Below are 25,291 nucleotides of genomic sequence, written 5' to 3'. Positions count from 1 at the left end.
GTATTACAGAATATACAGGGGTATTACAGGAGATGTACAGGGGTATTACAGAATATACAGGGGTATTACAGAATATACAGGGGTATTACAGGTGATATACAGGGGTATTATAGGTGATACACAGGGGTATTACAGAATATGCAGGGGTATTACAGAATATACAGGGGTATTACAGGTGATGTACAGGGGTATTACCTAATATACAGAGGTATTACAGAATATACAGGGGTATTACAGAATATACAGGGGTATTACAGAATATGCAGGGGTATTACAGAATATACAGAGGTATTACAGGTGATGTACAGGGGTATTACAGAATATACAGGGGTATTATAGGTGATGCACAGGGGTATTACAGAATATGCAGGGGTATTACAGGTGATGTACAGGGGTATTACAGAATATACAGGGGTATTACAGAATATACAGGGGTATTATAGAATATACAGGGGTATTATAGGTGATGCACAGGGGTATTACAGAATATGCAGGGGTATTACAGGTGATGTACAGGGGTATTACAGAATATACAGGGGTATTACAGAATATACAGGGGTATTATAGGTGATATACAGGGGTATTACAGGAGATGTACAGGGGTATTACAGAATATACAGGGGTATTACAGAATATACAGGGGTATTATAGAATATACAGGGGTATTACAGGTGATGCACAGGGGTATTACAGAATATACAAGGGTATTACAGAATATACAGGAGTATTATAGGTGATGTACAGGGGTATTACAGAATATACAGGGGTATTACAGGGGATGTACAGGGGTATTATAGGTGATACACAGGGGTATTACAGAATATACAGGGGTATTACAGAATATACAGGGGTATTACAGGTGATGTACAGGGGTATTACAGAATATACAGGGGTATTACAGAACATACAGGGGTATTACAGGTGATGTACAGGGGTATTACAGAATATACAGGGGTATTACAGAATATACAGGGGTATTACAGGTGATGTACAGGGGTATTACAGAATATACAGGGGTATTACAGAATATACAGGGGTATTACAGGTGATGTACAGGGGTATTACAGAATATACAGGGGTATTACAGAATATACAGGGGTATTACAGGAGATGTACAGGGGTATTACAGAATATACAGGGGTATTACAGAATATACAGGGGTATTACAGGTGATGTACAGGGGTATTACAGAATATACAGGGGTATTACAGAATATACAGGGGTATTACAGGTGATGTACAGGAGTATTACAGAATATACAGGGGTATTACAGAATATACAGGGGTATTACAGAATATACAGGGGTATTACAGGTGATGTACAGGGGTATTACAGAATATACAGGGGTATTACAGGTGATGCACAGGGGTATTACAGAATATACATGGGTATTACAGAATATACAGGGGTATTACAGGTGATGTACAGGGGTATTACAGGTGATGTACAGGAGTATTACAGAATATACAGGGGTATTACAGAATATACAGGGGTATTACAGGTGATGTACAGGGGTATTACAGAATATACATGGGTATTACAGAATATACAGGGGTATTACAGGTGATGTACAGGGGTATTACAGAATATACAGGGGTATTACAGGTGATGTACTGGGGTATTACAGAATATACAGGGGTATTACAGAATATACAGGGGTATTACAGAATATACAGGGGTATTACAGGTGATGTACAGGAGTATTACAGAATATACAGGGGTATTACAGGTGATGTACAGGGGTATTACAGAATATACAGGGGTATTACAGAATATACAGGGGTATTACAGGTGATGTACAGGGGTATTACAGAATATACAGGGGTATTACAGAATATACAGGGGTATTACAGGTGATGTACAGGGGTATTACAGGGGATGTACAGGGGTATTACAGAATATACAGGGGTATTACAGGTGATGTACAGGAGTATTACAGAATATACAGGGGTATTACAGAATATACAGGGGTATTACAGGTGATGTACAGGTGTATTACAGAATATACAGGGGTATTACAGAATATACAGGGGTATTACAGGTGATGTACAGGGGTATTACAGAATATACAGGGGTATTACAGGTGATGTACAGGGGTATTACAGGTGATGTACAGGGGTATTACAGAATATACAGGGGTATTACAGAATATACAGGGGTATTACAGGTGATGTACAGGGGTATTACAGAATATACAGGGGTATTACAGGTGATGTACAGGGGTATTACAGGGGATGTACAGGGGTATTACAGAATATACAGGGGTATTATAGGTGATATACAGGGGTATTACAGGAGATGTACAGGGGTATTACAGAATATACAGGGGTATTACAGGAGATGTACAGGGGTATTACAGAATATACAGGGGTATTATAGGTGATATACAGGGGTATTACAGGTGATGTACAGGGGTATTACAGAATATACAGGGGTATTATAGGTGATGTACTGGGGTATTACAGAATATACAGGGGTATTACAGGAGATGTACAGGGGTATTACAGAATATACAGGGGTATTACAGGAGATGTACAGGGGTATTACAGAATATACAGGGGTATTACAGAATATACAGGGGTATTACAGGTGATGTACAGGGGTATTACAGAATATACAGGGGTATTATAGGTGATATACAGGGGTATTACAGGAGATGTACAGGGGTATTACAGAATATACAGGGGTATTACAGGAGATGTACAGGGGTATTACAGAATATACAGGGGTATTACAGAATATACAGGGGTATTACAGGTGATGTACAGGAGTATTACAGAATATACAGGGGTATTACAGAATATACAGGGGTATTACAGGTGATGTACAGGGGTATTACAGAATATACAGGGGTATTACAGAATATACAGGGGTATTACAGGTGATGTACAGGGGTATTACAGAATATACAGGGGTATTACAGAATATACAGGGGTATTACAGGTGATGTACAGGGGTATTACAGGGGATGTACAGGGGTATTACAGAATATACAGGGGTATTACAGAATATACAGGGGTATTACAGGTGATGTACAGGAGTATTACAGAATATACAGGGGTATTACAGAATATACAGGGGTATTACAGGTGATGTACAGGGGTATTACAGAATATACAGGGGTATTACAGAATATACAGGGGTATTACAGGTGATGTACAGGGGTATTACAGAATATACAGGGGTATTACAGGTGATGTACAGGGGTATTACAGGTGATGTACAGGGGTATTACAGAATATACAGGGGTATTACAGAATATACAGGGGTATTACAGGTGATGTACAGGGGTAGTACAGAATATACAGGGGTATTACAGGTGATGTACAGGGGTACTACAGAATATACAGGGGTATTACAGAATATACAGGGGTATTACAGGTGATGTACAGGGGTATTACAGGGGATGTACAGGGGTATTACAGAATATACAGGGGTATTATAGGTGATATACAGGGGTATTACAGGAGATGTACAGGGGTATTACAGAATATACAGGGGTATTACAGGAGATGTACAGGGGTATTACAGAATATACAGGGGTATTATAGGTGATATACAGGGGTATTACAGGTGATGTACAGGGGTATTACAGAATATACAGGGGTATTATAGGTGATATACAGGGGTATTACAGGAGATGTACAGGGGTATTACAGAATATACAGGGGTATTACAGGAGATGTACAGGGGTATTACAGAATATACAGGGGTATTACAGAATATACAGGGGTATTACAGGTGATGTACAGGGGTATTACAGAATATACAGGGGTATTATAGGTGATATACAGGGGTATTACAGGAGATGTACAGGGGTATTACAGAATATACAGGGGTATTACAGGAGATGTACAGGGGTATTACAGAATATACAGGGGTATTACAGGTGATGTACAGGGGTATTACAGAATATACAGGGGTATTATAGGTGATATACAGGGGTATTACAGGAGATGTACAGGGGTATTACAGAATATACAGGGGTATTACAGGAGATGTACAGGGGTATTACAGAATATACAGGGGTATTACAGGAGATGTACAGGGGTATTACAGAATATACAGGGGTATTACAGAATATACAGGGGTATTATAGGTGATATACAGGGGTATTACAGGTGATGTACAGGGGTATTACAGAATATACAGGGGTATTATAGGTGATATACATGGGTATTACAGGAGACGTACAGGGGTATTACAGAATATACAGGGGTATTACAGGTGATGTGCAGGGGTATTACAGAATATACAGGGATATTACAGGTGATGTACAGGGGTATTACAGAATATACAGGGGTATTACAGAATATACAGGGGTATTATAGGTGATGTACAGGGGTATTACAGAATATAGAGGGGTATTACAGAATATACAGGGGTATTACAGAATATACAGGGGTATTACAGGGGATGTACAGGGGTATTACAGAATATACAGGGGTATTACAGAATATACAGGGATATTACAGGTGATGTACAGGGGTATTACAGAATATACAGGGGTATTACAGAATATACAGGGTATTACAGAATATACAGGGGTATTACAGAATATACAGGGGTATTACAGAATATACAGGGGTATTACAGGAGAAGTACAGGGGTATTACAGGTGATGTACAGGGGTATTACAGAATATACAGGGGTATTACAGGTGATGTACAGGGGTATTACAGGAGATGTACAGGGGTATTACAGAATATACAGGGGTATTACAGAATATACAGGGGTATTACAGGGGATGTACAGGGGTATTACAGAATATACAGGGGTATTACAGAATATACAGGGGTATTACAGGTGATGTACAGGGGTATTACACGAGATGTACAGGGGTATTACAGGTGATGTACAGGGGTATTACAGAATATACAGGGGTATTACAGGTGATGTACAGGGGTATTACAGGAGATGTACAGGGGTATTACAGAATATACAGGGGTATTACAGAATATACAGGGGTATTACAGAATATACAGGGGTATTACAGGAGATGTACAGGGGTATTACAGAATATACAGGGGTATTACAGAATATACAGGGGTATTACAGGAGATGTACAGGGGTATTACAGAATATACAGGGGTATTACAGAATATACAGGGGTATTACAGGTGATGTACAGGGGTATTACAGGAGATGTACAGGGGTATTACAGAATATACAGGGGTATTACAGAATATACAGGAGTACTACAGGAGATGTACAGGGGTATTACAGAATATACAGGGGTATTACAGAATATACAGGGGTATTACAGGAGATGTACAGGGGTATTACAGAATATACAGGGGTATTACAGAATATACAGGGGTATTACAGGAGATGTACAGGGGTATTACAGAATATACAGGGGTATTACAGAATATACAGGGGTATTATAGGTGATATACAGGGGTATTACAGAATATACAGGGGTATTACAGGAGATGTACAGGGGTATTACAGAATATACAGGGGTATTACAGGTGATGTTCAGGGGTATTACAGAATATACAGGGGTATTACAGAATATACAGGGGTATTACAGGTGATGTACAGGGGTATTACAGAATATACAGGGGTATTACAGAATATACAGGGGTATTACAGGTGATGTACAGGGGTATTACAGAATATACAGGGGTATTACAGAATATACAGGGGTATTACAGGTGATGTACATGGGTATTACAGAATATACATGGGTATTACAGAATATACAGGGGTATTACAGGTGATGTACAGGGGTATTACAGGGGATGTACAGGGGTATTACAGAATATACAGGGGTATTACAGAATATACAGGGGTATTACAGGTGATGTACAGGAGTATTACAGAATATACAGGGGTATTACAGAATATACAGGGGTATTACAGGTGATGTACAGGGGTATTACAGAATATACAGGGGTATTACAGAATATACAGGGGTATTACAGAATATACAGGGGTATTACAGGTGATGTACAGGAGTATTACAGAATATACAGGGGTATTACAGAATATACAGGGGTATTACAGAATATACAGGGGTATTACAGGTGATGTACAGGGGTATTACAGAATATACAGGGGTATTACAGAATATACAGGGGTATTACAGGTGATGTGCAGGGGTATTACAGAATATACAGGTGTATTACAGAATATACAGGGGTATTACAGGTGATGTACAGGAGTATTACAGAATATACAGGGGTATTACAGAATATACAGGGGTATTACAGAATATACAGGGGTATTACAGAATATACAGGGTTATTACAGGTGATGTTCAGGGGTATTACAGAATATACAGGGGTATTACAGGAGATGTACAGGGGTATTACAGAATATACAGGGGTATTACAGAATATACAGGGGTATTATAGGTGATGTCGAGGGGTATTACAGAATATACAGGAGTATTACAGAATATACATGGGTATTACAGAATATACATGGGTATTACAGAATATACAGGGGTATTATAGGTGATGTACAGGGGTATTACAGAATATACAGGGGTATTACAGAATATACAGGGGTATTACAGGTGATGTTCAGGGGTATTACAGAATATACAGGGGTATTATAGGTGATGTCCAGGGGTATTACAGAATATACAGGGGTATTACAGAATATACAAGGGTATTACAGGTGATGTACAGGGGTATTACAGAATATACAGGGGTATTACAGGAGATGTTCATGGGTATTACAGAATATACAGGGGTATTACAGAATATACAGGGTTATTACAGAATATACAGGGGTATTACAGAATATACAGGGGTATTACAGAATATACAGGGGTATTATAGGTGATATACAGGGGTATTACAGGAGATGTACAGGGGTATTACAGAATATACAGGGGTATTACAGAATATACAGGGGTATTATAGAATATACAGGGGTATTACAGGTGATGCACAGGGGTATTACAGAATATACAAGGGTATTACAGAATATACAGGAGTATTATAGGTGATGTACAGGGGTATTACAGAATATACAGGGGTATTACAGGGGATGTACAGGGGTATTATAGGTGATACACAGGGGTATTACAGAATATACAGGGGTATTACAGAATATACAGGGGTATTACAGGTGATGTACAGGGGTATTACAGAATATACAGGGGTATTACAGAACATACAGGGGTATTACAGGTGATGTACAGGGGTATTACAGAATATACAGGGGTATTACAGAATATACAGGGGTATTACAGGTGATGTACAGGGGTATTACAGAATATACAGGGGTATTACAGAATATACAGGGGTATTACAGGTGATGTACAGGGGTATTACAGAATATACAGGGGTATTACAGAATATACAGGGGTATTACAGGAGATGTACAGGGGTATTACAGAATATACAGGGGTATTACAGAATATACAGGGGTATTACAGGTGATGTACAGGGGTATTACAGAATATACAGGGGTATTACAGAATATACAGGGGTATTACAGGTGATGTACAGGAGTATTACAGAATATACAGGGGTATTACAGAATATACAGGGGTATTACAGAATATACAGGGGTATTACAGGTGATGTACAGGGGTATTACAGAATATACAGGGGTATTACAGGTGATGCACAGGGGTATTACAGAATATACATGGGTATTACAGAATATACAGGGGTATTACAGGTGATGTACAGGGGTATTACAGGTGATGTACAGGAGTATTACAGAATATACAGGGGTATTACAGAATATACAGGGGTATTACAGGTGATGTACAGGGGTATTACAGAATATACATGGGTATTACAGAATATACAGGGGTATTACAGGTGATGTACAGGGGTATTACAGAATATACAGGGGTATTACAGGTGATGTACTGGGGTATTACAGAATATACAGGGGTATTACAGAATATACAGGGGTATTACAGAATATACAGGGGTATTACAGGTGATGTACAGGAGTATTACAGAATATACAGGGGTATTACAGGTGATGTACAGGGGTATTACAGAATATACAGGGGTATTACAGAATATACAGGGGTATTACAGGTGATGTACAGGGGTATTACAGAATATACAGGGGTATTACAGAATATACAGGGGTATTACAGGTGATGTACAGGGGTATTACAGGGGATGTACAGGGGTATTACAGAATATACAGGGGTATTACAGAATATACAGGGGTATTACAGGTGATGTACAGGAGTATTACAGAATATACAGGGGTATTACAGAATATACAGGGGTATTACAGGTGATGTACAGGTGTATTACAGAATATACAGGGGTATTACAGAATATACAGGGGTATTACAGGTGATGTACAGGGGTATTACAGAATATACAGGGGTATTACAGGTGATGTACAGGGGTATTACAGGTGATGTACAGGGGTATTACAGAATATACAGGGGTATTACAGAATATACAGGGGTATTACAGGTGATGTACAGGGGTATTACAGAATATACAGGGGTATTACAGGTGATGTACAGGGGTATTACAGGGGATGTACAGGGGTATTACAGAATATACAGGGGTATTATAGGTGATATACAGGGGTATTACAGGAGATGTACAGGGGTATTACAGAATATACAGGGGTATTACAGGAGATGTACAGGGGTATTACAGAATATACAGGGGTATTATAGGTGATATACAGGGGTATTACAGGTGATGTACAGGGGTATTACAGAATATACAGGGGTATTATAGGTGATGTACTGGGGTATTACAGAATATACAGGGGTATTACAGGAGATGTACAGGGGTATTACAGAATATACAGGGGTATTACAGGAGATGTACAGGGGTATTACAGAATATACAGGGGTATTACAGAATATACAGGGGTATTACAGGTGATGTACAGGGGTATTACAGAATATACAGGGGTATTATAGGTGATATACAGGGGTATTACAGGAGATGTACAGGGGTATTACAGAATATACAGGGGTATTACAGGAGATGTACAGGGGTATTACAGAATATACAGGGGTATTACAGAATATACAGGGGTATTACAGGTGATGTACAGGAGTATTACAGAATATACAGGGGTATTACAGAATATACAGGGGTATTACAGGTGATGTACAGGGGTATTACAGAATATACAGGGGTATTACAGAATATACAGGGGTATTACAGGTGATGTACAGGGGTATTACAGAATATACAGGGGTATTACAGAATATACAGGGGTATTACAGGTGATGTACAGGGGTATTACAGGGGATGTACAGGGGTATTACAGAATATACAGGGGTATTACAGAATATACAGGGGTATTACAGGTGATGTACAGGAGTATTACAGAATATACAGGGGTATTACAGAATATACAGGGGTATTACAGGTGATGTACAGGGGTATTACAGAATATACAGGGGTATTACAGAATATACAGGGGTATTACAGGTGATGTACAGGGGTATTACAGAATATACAGGGGTATTACAGGTGATGTACAGGGGTATTACAGGTGATGTACAGGGGTATTACAGAATATACAGGGGTATTACAGAATATACAGGGGTATTACAGGTGATGTACAGGGGTAGTACAGAATATACAGGGGTATTACAGGTGATGTACAGGGGTACTACAGAATATACAGGGGTATTACAGAATATACAGGGGTATTACAGGTGATGTACAGGGGTATTACAGGGGATGTACAGGGGTATTACAGAATATACAGGGGTATTATAGGTGATATACAGGGGTATTACAGGAGATGTACAGGGGTATTACAGAATATACAGGGGTATTACAGGAGATGTACAGGGGTATTACAGAATATACAGGGGTATTATAGGTGATATACAGGGGTATTACAGGTGATGTACAGGGGTATTACAGAATATACAGGGGTATTATAGGTGATATACAGGGGTATTACAGGAGATGTACAGGGGTATTACAGAATATACAGGGGTATTACAGGAGATGTACAGGGGTATTACAGAATATACAGGGGTATTACAGAATATACAGGGGTATTACAGGTGATGTACAGGGGTATTACAGAATATACAGGGGTATTATAGGTGATATACAGGGGTATTACAGGAGATGTACAGGGGTATTACAGAATATACAGGGGTATTACAGGAGATGTACAGGGGTATTACAGAATATACAGGGGTATTACAGGTGATGTACAGGGGTATTACAGAATATACAGGGGTATTATAGGTGATATACAGGGGTATTACAGGAGATGTACAGGGGTATTACAGAATATACAGGGGTATTACAGGAGATGTACAGGGGTATTACAGAATATACAGGGGTATTACAGGAGATGTACAGGGGTATTACAGAATATACAGGGGTATTACAGAATATACAGGGGTATTATAGGTGATATACAGGGGTATTACAGGTGATGTACAGGGGTATTACAGAATATACAGGGGTATTATAGGTGATATACATGGGTATTACAGGAGACGTACAGGGGTATTACAGAATATACAGGGGTATTACAGGTGATGTGCAGGGGTATTACAGAATATACAGGGATATTACAGGTGATGTACAGGGGTATTACAGAATATACAGGGGTATTACAGAATATACAGGGGTATTATAGGTGATGTACAGGGGTATTACAGAATATACAGGGGTATTACAGAATATACAGGGGTATTACAGAATATACAGGGGTATTACAGGGGATGTACAGGGGTATTACAGAATATACAGGGGTATTACAGAATATACAGGGATATTACAGGTGATGTACAGGGGTATTACAGAATATACAGGGGTATTACAGAATATACAGGGTATTACAGAATATACAGGGGTATTACAGAATATACAGGGGTATTACAGAATATACAGGGGTATTACAGGAGAAGTACAGGGGTATTACAGGTGATGTACAGGGGTATTACAGAATATACAGGGGTATTACAGGTGATGTACAGGGGTATTACAGGAGATGTACAGGGGTATTACAGAATATACAGGGGTATTACAGAATATACAGGGGTATTACAGGGGATGTACAGGGGTATTACAGAATATACAGGGGTATTACAGAATATACAGGGGTATTACAGGTGATGTACAGGGGTATTACACGAGATGTACAGGGGTATTACAGGTGATGTACAGGGGTATTACAGAATATACAGGGGTATTACAGGTGATGTACAGGGGTATTACAGGAGATGTACAGGGGTATTACAGAATATACAGGGGTATTACAGAATATACAGGGGTATTACAGAATATACAGGGGTATTACAGGAGATGTACAGGGGTATTACAGAATATACAGGGGTATTACAGAATATACAGGGGTATTACAGGAGATGTACAGGGGTATTACAGAATATACAGGGGTATTACAGAATATACAGGGGTATTACAGGTGATGTACAGGGGTATTACAGGAGATGTACAGGGGTATTACAGAATATACAGGGGTATTACAGAATATACAGGAGTACTACAGGAGATGTACAGGGGTATTACAGAATATACAGGGGTATTACAGAATATACAGGGGTATTACAGGAGATGTACAGGGGTATTACAGAATATACAGGGGTATTACAGAATATACAGGGGTATTACAGGAGATGTACAGGGGTATTACAGAATATACAGGGGTATTACAGAATATACAGGGGTATTATAGGTGATATACAGGGGTATTACAGAATATACAGGGGTATTACAGGAGATGTACAGGGGTATTACAGAATATACAGGGGTATTACAGGTGATGTTCAGGGGTATTACAGAATATACAGGGGTATTACAGAATATACAGGGGTATTACAGGTGATGTACAGGGGTATTACAGAATATACAGGGGTATTACAGAATATACAGGGGTATTACAGGTGATGTACAGGGGTATTACAGAATATACAGGGGTATTACAGAATATACAGGGGTATTACAGGTGATGTACATGGGTATTACAGAATATACATGGGTATTACAGAATATACAGGGGTATTACAGGTGATGTACAGGGGTATTACAGGGGATGTACAGGGGTATTACAGAATATACAGGGGTATTACAGAATATACAGGGGTATTACAGGTGATGTACAGGAGTATTACAGAATATACAGGGGTATTACAGAATATACAGGGGTATTACAGGTGATGTACAGGGGTATTACAGAATATACAGGGGTATTACAGAATATACAGGGGTATTACAGAATATACAGGGGTATTACAGGTGATGTACAGGAGTATTACAGAATATACAGGGGTATTACAGAATATACAGGGGTATTACAGAATATACAGGGGTATTACAGGTGATGTACAGGGGTATTACAGAATATACAGGGGTATTACAGAATATACAGGGGTATTACAGGTGATGTGCAGGGGTATTACAGAATATACAGGTGTATTACAGAATATACAGGGGTATTACAGGTGATGTACAGGAGTATTACAGAATATACAGGGGTATTACAGAATATACAGGGGTATTACAGAATATACAGGGTTATTACAGGTGATGTTCAGGGGTATTACAGAATATACAGGGGTATTACAGGAGATGTACAGGGGTATTACAGAATATACAGGGGTATTACAGAATATACAGGGGTATTATAGGTGATGTCGAGGGGTATTACAGAATATACAGGAGTATTACAGAATATACATGGGTATTACAGAATATACATGGGTATTACAGAATATACAGGGGTATTATAGGTGATGTACAGGGGTATTACAGAATATACAGGGGTATTACAGAATATACAGGGGTATTACAGGTGATGTTCAGGGGTATTACAGAATATACAGGGGTATTATAGGTGATGTCCAGGGGTATTACAGAATATACAGGGGTATTACAGAATATACAAGGGTATTACAGGTGATGTACAGGGGTATTACAGAATATACAGGGGTATTACAGGAGATGTTCATGGGTATTACAGAATATACAGGGGTATTACAGAATATACAGGGTTATTACAGAATATACAGGGGTATTACAGAATATACAGGGGTATTACAGGTGATGTACAGGGGTATTACAGAATATACAGGGGTATTACAGAATATACAGGGGTATTACAGAATATACAGGGGTATTACAGGTGATGTACAGGGGTATTACAGAATATACAGGGGTATTACAGAATATACAGGGGTATTACAGAATATACAAGGGTATTACAGGAGATGTACAGGGGTATTACAGAATATACAGGGGTATTACAGAATATACAGGGGTATTACAGGTGATGTACAGGGGTATTACAGAATATACAGGGGTATTACAGAATATACAGGGGTATTACAGAATATACAGGGGTATTACAGGTGATGTACAGGGGTATTACAGAATATACAGGGGTATTACAGAATATACAGGGGTATTACAGGGGATGTACAGGGGTAATACAGAATATACAGGGGTATTACAGAATATACAGGGGTATTACAGGTGATGCACAGGGGTATTACAGAATATACAGGAGTATTACAGGTGATGTACAGGGGTATTACAGAATATACAGGGGTATTACAGAATATACAGGGGTATTACAGGTGATGTACAGGGGTATTACAGAATATACAGGGGTATTACAGAATATACAGGGGTATTACAGGTGATGTACAGGGGTATTACAGAATATACAGGGATATTACAGGAGATGCACAGAGGTATTACAGGTGATGTACAGGGGTATTACAGGTGATGTACAGGGGTATTACAGAATATACAGGGGTATTACAGGTGATGTACAGGGGTATTACAGAATATACAGGAGCATTACAGAATATACAGGGGTATTACAGAATATACAGGGGTATTACAGAATATACAGGGGTATTATAGGTGATATACAGGGGTATTACAGAATATACAGGGGTATTACAGGTGATGTACAGTGGTATTACAGGGGATGTACAGGGGTATTACAGAATATACAGGGGTATTACAGAATATACAGGGGTATTACAGGTGATGTACAGTGGTATTACAGGGGATGTACAGGGGTATTACAGAATATATAGGGGTATTACAGGTGATGTACAGGGGTATTACAGAATATACAGGGGTATTATAGGTGATATACAGGGGTATTACAGAATATACAGGGGTATTACAGGGGATGTACAGGGGTATTACAGAATATACAGGGGTATTATAGGTGATATACAGGGGTATTACAGAATATACAGGGGTATTACAGAATATACAGGGGTATTACAGGTGATGTACAGGGGTATTACAGGGGATGTACAGGGGTATTACAGAATATACAGGGGTATTATAGGTGATATACAGGGGTATTACAGGAGATGTACAGGGGTATTACAGAATATACAGGGGTATTACAGGAGATGTACAGGGGTATTACAGAATATACAGGGGTATTATAGGTGATATACAGGGGTATTACAGGTGATGTACAGGGGTATTACAGAATATACAGGGGTATTATAGGTGATATACAGGGGTATTACAGGAGATGTACAGGGGTATTACAGAATATACAGGGGTATTACAGGAGATGTACAGGGGTATTACAGAATATACAGGGGTATTACAGGTGATGTACAGGGGTATTACAGAATATACAGGGGTATTATAGGTGATATACAGGGGTATTACAGGAGATGTACAGGGGTATTACAGAATATACAGGGGTATTACAGAATATACAGGGGTATTACAGAATATACAGGGGTATTACAGGTGATGTACAGGGGTATTACAGAATATACAGGGGTATTATAGGTGATATACAGGGGTATTACAGGAGATGTACAGGGGTATTACAGAATATACAGGGGTATTACAGAATATACAGGGGTATTACAGGAGATGTACAGGGGTATTACAGAATATACAGGGGTATTATAGGTGATATACAGGGGTATTACAGGTGATGTACAGGGGTATTACAGAATATACAGGGGTATTACAGGAGATGTACAGGGGTATTACAGAATATACAGGGGTATTATAGGTGATATACAGGGGTATTACAGGAGATGTACAGGGGTATTACAGAATATACAGGGGTATTACAGGAGATGTACAGGGGTATTACAGAATATACAGGGGTATTACAGAATATACAGAGGTATTATAGAATATACAGGGGTATTACAGAATATACAGGGGTATTACAGGTGATGTACAGGGGTATTACAGAATATACAGGGGTATTACAGAATATACAGGGGTATTACAGAATATACAGGGGTATTACAGGAGATGTACAGGGGTATTACAGAATATACAGGGGTATTATAGGTGATATACAGGGGTATTACAGGAGATGTACAGGGGTATTACAGAATATACAGGGGTATTACAGGTGATGTGCAGGGGTATTACAGAATATACAGGGATATTACAGGTGATGTACAGGGGTATTACAGAATATACAGGGGTATTACAGAATATACAGGGGTATTACAGAATATACAGGGGTATTACAGAATATACAGGGGTATTACAGGGGATGTACAGGGGTATTACAGAATATACAGGGGTATTACAGAATATACAGGGATATTACAGGTGATGTACAGGGGTATTACAGAATATACAGGGGTATTACAGAATATACAGGGGTATTACAGAATATACAGGGGTATTACAGAATATACAGGGGTATTACAGGAGAAGTACAGGGGTATTACAGGTGATGTACAGGGGTATTACAGAATATACAGGGGTATTACAGGTGATGTACAGGGGTATTACAGAATATACAGGGGTATTACAGAATATACAGGGGTATTACAGGTGATGTACAGGGGTATTACAGGAGATGTACAGGGGTATTACAGAATATACAGGGGTATTACAGAATATACAGGAGTATTACAGGAGATGTACAGGGGTATTACAGAATATACAGGGGTATTACAGAATATACAGGGGTATTACAGAATATACAGGGGTATTATAGGTGATATACAGGGGTATTACAGAATATACAGGGGTATTACAGGAGATGTACAGGGGTATTACAGAATATACAGGGGTATTACAGGTGATGTTCAGGGGTATTACAGAATATACAGGGGTATTACAGAATATACAGGGGTATTACAGGTGATGTACAGGGGTATTACAGAATATACAGGGGTATTACAGGTGATGTACAGGAGTATTACAGAATATACAGGGGTATTACAGGAGATGTACAGGGGTATTACAGGTGATGTACAGGAGTATTACAGAATATACAGGGGTATTACAGGTGATGTACAGGGGTATTACAGAATATCCAGGGGTATTACAGGTGATGTACAGGGGTATTACAGAATATACAGGGGTATTACAGAATTTACAGGGGTATTACAGAATATACAGGGGTATTACAGGTGATGTACAGGAGTATTACAGAATATACAGGGGTATTACAGGTGATGTACAGGGGTATTACAGGTGATGTACAGGAGTATTACAGAATATACAGGGGTATTACAGGTGATGTACAGGAGTATTACAGAATATACAGGGGTATTACAGAATATACAGGGGTATTACAGGTGATGTATAGGGGTATTACAGGTGATGTACAGGAGTATTACAGAATATACAGGGGTATTACATGTGATGTTCAGGGGTATTACAGAATATACAGGGGTATTACAGAATATACAGGCGTATTACAGGTGATGTACAGGGGTATTACAGAATATACAGGGGTATTACAGGTGATGTACAGGAGTATTACAGAATATACAGGGGTATTACAGGAGATGTACAGGGGTATTACAGGTGATGTACAGGAGTATTACAGAATATACAGGGGTATTACAGGTGATGTACAGGGGTATTACAGAATATCCAGGGGTATTACAGGTGATGTACAGGGGTATTACAGAATATACAGGGGTATTACAGAATTTACAGGGGTATTACAGAATATACAGGGGTATTACAGGTGATGTACAGGAGTATTACAGAATATACAGGGGTATTACAGGTGATGTACAGGGGTATTACAGAATATACAGGGGTATTACAGGTGATGTACAGGAGTATTACAGAATATACAGGGGTATTACAGGTGATGTACAGGAGTATTACAGAATATACAGGGGTATTACAGGTGATGTACAGGGGTATTACAGAATATACAGGGGTATTACAGAATATACTGGGGTATTACAGAATATCCAGGGGTATTACAGGTGATGTACAGGAGTATTACAGAATATACAGGGGTATTACAGGAGATGTACAGGGGTATTACAGGTGATGTACAGGGGTATTACAGAATATACAGGGGTATTACAGAATTTACAGGGGTATTACAGAATATACAGGGGTATTACAGGTGATGTACAGGGGTATTACAGAATATACAGGGGTATTACAGAATATACAGGGGTATTACAGGTGATGTACAGGGGTATTACAGGAGATGTACAGGGGTATTACAGAATATACAGGGGTATTACAGGTGATGTACAGGGGTATTACAGAATATACAGGGGTATTACAGAATATACAGGGGTATTACAGGTGATGTACAGGGGTATTACAGGTGATGTACAGGGGTATTACAGAATATACAGGGGTATTACAGGTGATGTACAGGGGTATTACAGAATATCCAGGGGTATTACAGGTGATGTACAGGGGTATTACAGAATATACAGGGGTATTACAGAATTTACAGGGGTATTACAGAATATACAGGGGTATTACAGGTGATGTACAGGAGTATTACAGAATATACAGGGGTATTACAGGTGATGTACAGGGGTATTACAGAATATACAGGGGTATTACAGGTGATGTACAGGAGTATTACAGAATATACAGGGGTATTACAGGTGATGTACAGGAGTATTACAGAATATACAGGGGTATTACAGGTGATGTACAGGAGTATTACAGAATATACAGGGGTATTACAGGTGATGTACAGGGGTATTACAGAATATACAGGGGTATTACAGGTGATGTACAGGAGTATTACAGAATATACAGGGGTATTACAGGTGATGTACAGGGGTATTACAGAATATACAGGGGTATTACAGAATATACTGGGGTATTACAGAATATCCAGGGGTATTACAGGTGATGTACAGGAGTATTACAGAATATACAGGGGTATTACAGGAGATGTACAGGGGTATTACAGGTGATGTACAGGAGTATTACAGAATATACAGGGGTATTACAGGTGATGTACAGGGGTATTACAGAATATACAGGGGTATTACAGAATTTACAGGGGTATTACAGAATATACAGGGGTATTACAGGTGATGTACAGGGGTATTACAGAATATACAGGGGTATTACAGAATATACAGGGGTATTACAGGTGATGTACAGGGGTATTACAGGAGATGTACAGGGGTATTACAGAATATACAGGGGTATTACAGGTGATGTACAGGGGTATTACAGAATATACAGGGGTATTACAGAATATACAGGGGTATTACAGGTGATGTACAGGGGTATTACAGGTGATGTACAGGGGTATTACAGAATATACAGGGGTATTACAGGTGATGTACAGGGGTATTACAGAATATCCAGGGGTATTACAGGTGATGTACAGGGGTATTACAGAATATACAGGGGTATTACAGAATTTACAGGGGTATTACAGAATATACAGGGGTATTACAGGTGATGTACAGGGGTATTACAGAATATACAGGGGTATTACAGAATATACAGGGGTATTACAGAATATACAGGGGTATTACAGGTGATGTACAGGGGTATTACAGAATATACAGGGGTATTACAGAATATACAGGGGTATTACAGAATATACAGGGGTATTACAGGTGATGTACAGGGGTATTACAGAATATACAGGGGTATTACAGAATATACAGGGGTATTACAGGTGATGTACAGGGGTATTACAGAATATACAGGGGTATTACAGGTGATGTACAGGGGTATTACAGAATATACAGGGGTATTACAGAATATACAGGGGTATTACAGGTGATGTACAGGGGTATTACAGAATATACAGGAGTATTACAGGTGATATACAGGGGTATTACAGAATATATAGGGGTATTACAGAATATACAGGGGTATTACAGGTGATGTACAGGGGTATTACAGGTGATGTACAGGGGTATTACAGAATATACAGGGGTATTACAGAATATACAGGGATATTACAGAATATACAGGAGCATTACAGAATATACAGGGGTATTACAGGTGATGTACAGGGGTATTACAGGTGATGTACAGGGGTATTACAGGGGATGTACAGGGGTATTACAGAATATACAGGGGTATTACAGAATATACAGGGGTATTATAGGTGATGTACAGGGGTATTACAGAATATACAGGGGTATTACAGAATATACAGGGGTATTACAGGGGATGTACAGGGGTATTACAGAATATACAGGGGTATTACAGAATATACAGGGGTATTACAGGGGATGTACAGGGGTATTACAGAATATACAGGGTTATTACAGAATATACAGGGGTATTACAGAATATACAGGGGTATTACAGGTGACGTGCAGGGGTATTACAGAATATACAGGGGTATTACAGAATATACAGGGGTATTACAGAATATACAGGGTTATTACAGAATATACAGGGGTATTACAGGAGATGTGCAGGGGTATTACAGAATATACAGGGGTATTACAGAATATACAGGGTTATTACAGAATATACAGGGGTATTACAGTTGATGTGCAGGGGTATTACAGAATATACAGGGGTATTACAGAATATACAGGGTTATTACAGAATATACAGGGGTATTACAGAATATACAGGGTTATTACAGAATATACAGGGGTATTACAGGAGATGTGCAGGGGTATTACAGAATATACAGGGGTATTACAGAATATACAGGGATATTACAGAATATACAGGGGTATTACAGAATATACAGGGGTATTACAGGTGATGTACAGGGGTATTACAGAATATACAGGGGTATTACAGAATATACAGGGGTATTACAGGTGATGTACAGGGGTATTACAGAATATACAGGGGTATTACAGAATATACAGGGGTATTACAGGAGATGTACAGGGGTATTACAGAATATACAGGGGTATTACAGAATATACAGGGGTATTACAGGAGATGTACAGGGGTATTACAGAATATACAGGGGTATTACAGAATATACAGGGGTATTATAGGTGATATACAGGGGTATTACAGAATATACAGGGGTATTACAGGAGATGTTCAGGGGTATTACAGAATATACAGGGGTATTACAGAATATACAGGGTTATTACAGAATATACAGGGGTATTACAGGTGATGTGCAGGGGTATTACAGAATATACAGGGATATTACAGAATATACAGGGGTATTACAGGTGATGTACAGGGGTATTACAGAATATACAGGGGTATTACAGAATATACAGGGGTATTACAGGTGATGTACAGGGGTATTACAGAATATACAGGGATATTACAGAATATACAGGGGTATTATAGGTGATATACAGGGGTATTACAGAATATACAGGGGTATTACAGGTGATGTACAGGGGTATTACAGAATATACAGGGGTATTACAGAATATACAGGGGTATTACAGAATATACAGGGGTATTACAGGAGATGTGCAGGGGTATTACAGAATATACAGGGGTATTACAGAATATACAGGGTTATTACAGAATATACAGGGGTATTACAGGTGATGTGCAGGGGTATTACAGAATATACAGGGATATTACAGAATATACAGGGGTATTACAGGTGATGTACAGGGGTATTACAGAATATACAGGGGTATTACAGAATATACAGGGGTATTACAGGTGATGTACAGGGGTATTACAGAATATACAGGGGTATTACAGAATATACAGGGGTATTACAGGAGATGTACAGGGGTATTACAGAATATACAGGGGTATTACAGAATATACAGGGGTATTACAGGAGATGTACAGGGGTATTACAGAATATACAGGGGTATTACAGAATATACAGGGGTATTATAGGTGATATACAGGGGTATTACAGAATATACAGGGGTATTACAGGAGATGTTCAGGGGTATTACAGAATATACAGGGGTATTACAGAATATACAGGGGTATTACAGAATATACAGGGGTATTACAGGTGATGTTCAGGGGTATTACAGAATATACAGGGGTATTACAGAATATACAGGGGTATTACAGGTGATGTACAGGGGTATTACAGAATATACAGGGGTATTACAGGGGATGTACAGGGGTATTACAGAATATACAGGGGTATTACAGGTGATGTACAGGGGTATTACAGAATATACAGGGGTATTACAGAATATACAGGGGTATTACAGGTGATGTACAGGGGTATTACAGAATATACAGGGGTATTACAGAATATACAGGGGTATTACAGGTGATGTACAGGAGTATTACAGAATATACAGGGGTATTACAGGTGATGTACATGGGTATTACAGAATATACATGGGTATTACAGAATATACAGGGGTATTACAGGTGATGTACAGGGGTATTACAGGGGATGTACAGGGGTATTACAGAATATACAGGGGTATTACAGAATATACAGGGGTATTACAGGTGATGTACAGGAGTATTACAGAATATACAGGGGTATTACAGAATATACAGGGGTATTACAGGTGATGTACAGGGGTATTACAGGTGATGTACAGGGGTATTACAGAATATACAGGGGTATTACAGAATATACAGGGGTATTACAGGTGATGTACAGGAGTATTACAGAATATACAGGGGTATTACAGAATATACAGGGGTATTACAGGTGATGTACAGGGGTATCACAGAATATACAGGGGTATTACAGAATATACAGGGGTATTACAGGTGATGTACAGGAGTATTACAGAATATACAGGGGTATTACAGAATATACAGGGGTATTACAGAATATACAGGGGTATTACAGGTGATGTTCAGGGGTATTACAGAATATACAGGGGTATTACAGGAGATGTACAGGGGTATTACAGAATATACAGGAGTATTACAGAATATACAGGGGTATTACAGAATATACAGGAGTATTACAGAATATACAGGGGTATTATAGGTGATGTCGAGGGGTATTACAGAATATACAGGAGTATTACAGAATATACAGGGGTATTACAGAATATACAGGGGTATTATAGGTGATGTACAGGGGTATTACAGAATATACAGGGGTATTATAGGTGATGTACAGGGGTATTACAGAATATACAGGGGTATTACAGGTGATGTTCAGGGGTATTACAGAATATACAGGGGTATTATAGGTGATGTCCAGGGGTATTACAGAATATACAGGGGTATTACAGGAGATGTTCATGGGTATTACAGAATATACAGGGGTATTATAGGTGATGCACAGGGGTATTACAGAATATACAGGGGTATTACAGAATATACAGGGTTATTACAGAATATACAAGGGTATTACAGGTGATGTACAGGGGTATTACAGAATATACAGGGGTATTACAGAATATACAGGGGTATTACAGAATATACAGGGGTATTACAGAATATACAAGGGTATTACAGGAGATGTACAGGGGTATTACAGAATATACAGGGGTATTACAGAATATACAGGGGTATTACAGGAGATGTACAGGGGTATTACAGAATATACAGGGGTATTACAGAATATACAGGGGTATTACAGGTGATGTACAGGGGTATTACAGAATATACAGGGGTATTACAGAATATACAGGGGTATTACAGGGGATGTACAGGGGTAATACAGAATATACAGGGGTATTACAGAATATACAGGGGTATTACAGGGGATGTACAGGGGTATTACAGAATATACAGGGGTATTACAGAATATACAGGGGTATTACAGAATATACAGGGGTATTACAGGTGATGTACAGGGGTATTACAGAATATACAGGGGTATTACAGAATATACAGGGGTATTACAGGTGATGTACAGGGGTATTACAGAATATACAGGGATATTACAGGAGATGTACAGGGGTATTACAGAATATATAGGGGTATTACAGAATATACAGGGGTATTACAGGTGATGTACAGGGGTATTACAGGTGATGTACAGGGGTATTACAGAATATACAGGGGTATTACAGGAGATGTACAGGGGTATTACAGGTGATGTACAGGGGTATTACAGAATATACAGGAGCATTACAGAATATACAGGGGTATTACAGAATATACAGGGGTATTATAGGTGATATACAGGGGTATTACAGAATATACAGGGGTATTACAGGTGATGTACAGTGGTATTACAGGGGATGTACAGGGGTATTACAGAATATACAGGGGTATTACAGAATATACAGGGGTATTACAGGTGATGTACAGTGGTATTACAGGGGATGTACAGGGGTATTACAGAATATATAGGGGTATTACAGGTGATGTACAGGGGTATTACAGGGGATGTACAGGGGTATTACAGAATATACAGGGGTATTATAGGTGATATACAGGGGTATTACAGAATATACAGGGGTATTACAGAATATACAGGGGTATTACAGGTGATGTACAGGGGTATTACAGGGGATGTACAGGGGTATTACAGAATATACAGGGGTATTATAGGTGATATACAGGGGTATTACAGGAGATGTACAGGGGTATTACAGAATATACAGGGGTATTACAGGAGATGTACAGGGGTATTACAGAATATACAGGGGTATTATAGGTGATATACAGGGGTATTACAGGTGATGTACAGGGGTATTACAGAATATACAGGGGTATTATAGGTGATATACAGGGGTATTACAGGAGATGTACAGGGGTATTACAGAATATACAGGGGTATTACAGGAGATGTACAGGGGTATTACAGAATATACAGGGGTATTACAGGAGATGTACAGGGGTATTACAGAATATACAGGGGTATTACAGAATATACAGGGGTATTACAGGAGATGTACAGGGGTATTACAGAATATACAGGGGTATTACAGAATATACAGGGGTATTACAGGAGATGTACAGGGGTATTACAGAATATACAGGGGTATTACAGAATATACAGGGGTATTACAGGTGATGTACAGGGGTATTACAGAATATACAGGGGTATTACAGAATATACAGGGGTATTACAGGTGATGTACAGGGGTATTACAGAATATACAGGGGTATTATAGGTGATATACAGGGGTATTACAGGAGATGTACAGGGGTATTACAGAATATACAGGGGTATTACAGGAGATGTACAGGGGTATTACAGAATATACAGGGGTATTACAGAATATACAGGGGTATTACAGGTGATGTACAGGGGTATTACAGAATATACAGGGGTATTATAGGTGATATACAGGGGTATTACAGGTGATGTACAGGGGTATTACAGAATATACAAGGGTATTATAGGTGATATACAGGGGTATTACAGGAGATGTACAGTGGTATTACAGAATATACAGGGGTATTACAGGAGATGTACAGGGGTATTACAGAATATACAGGGGTATTACAGAATATACAGGGGTATTACAGAATATACAGGGGTATTACAGGAGATGTACAGGGGTATTACAGAATATACAGGGGTATAACAGAATATACAGGGGTATTACAGGTGATGTGCAGGGGTATTACAGAATATACAGGGATATTACAGGTGATGTACAGGGGTATTACAGAATATACAGGGGTATTACAGAATATACAGGGTATTACAGAATATACAGGGGTATTACAGAATATACAGGGGTATTACAGGTGATGTGCAGGGGTATTACAGAATATACAGGGGTATTACAGGTGATGTACAGGGGTATTACAGAATATACAGGGGTATTACAGGTGATGTACAGGGGTATTACAGAATATACAGGGGTATTACAGAATATACAGGGTATTACAGGTGATGTACAGGGGTATTACAGAATATACAGGGGTATTACAGAATATACAGGGTATTACAGAATATACAGGGGTATTACAGAATATACAGGGGTATTACAGGTGATGTGCAGGGGTATTACAGAATATACAGGGGTATTACAGGTGATGTACAGGGGTATTACAGAATATACAGGGGTATTACAGGTGATGTACAGGGGTATTACAGAATATACAGGGGTATTACAGAATATACAGGGGTATTACAGGTGATGTACAGGGGTATTACAGGAGATGTACAGGGGTATTACAGAATATACAGGGGTATTACAGAATATACAGGAGTATTACAGGAGATGTACAGGGGTATTACAGAATATACAGGGGTATTACAGAATATACAGGGGTATTACAGGAGATGTACAGGGGTATTACAGAATATACAGGGGTAT

This window comes from Phyllobates terribilis, unplaced genomic scaffold, assembly GCF_046119375.1.
Source record: "Phyllobates terribilis strain yellow unplaced genomic scaffold, ASM4611937v1 Scaffold_12__6_contigs__length_324123572, whole genome shotgun sequence".
NCBI lineage: Eukaryota > Metazoa > Chordata > Amphibia > Anura > Dendrobatidae > Phyllobates > Phyllobates terribilis.
Note: the sequence above shows the minus strand (reverse complement) of the source record.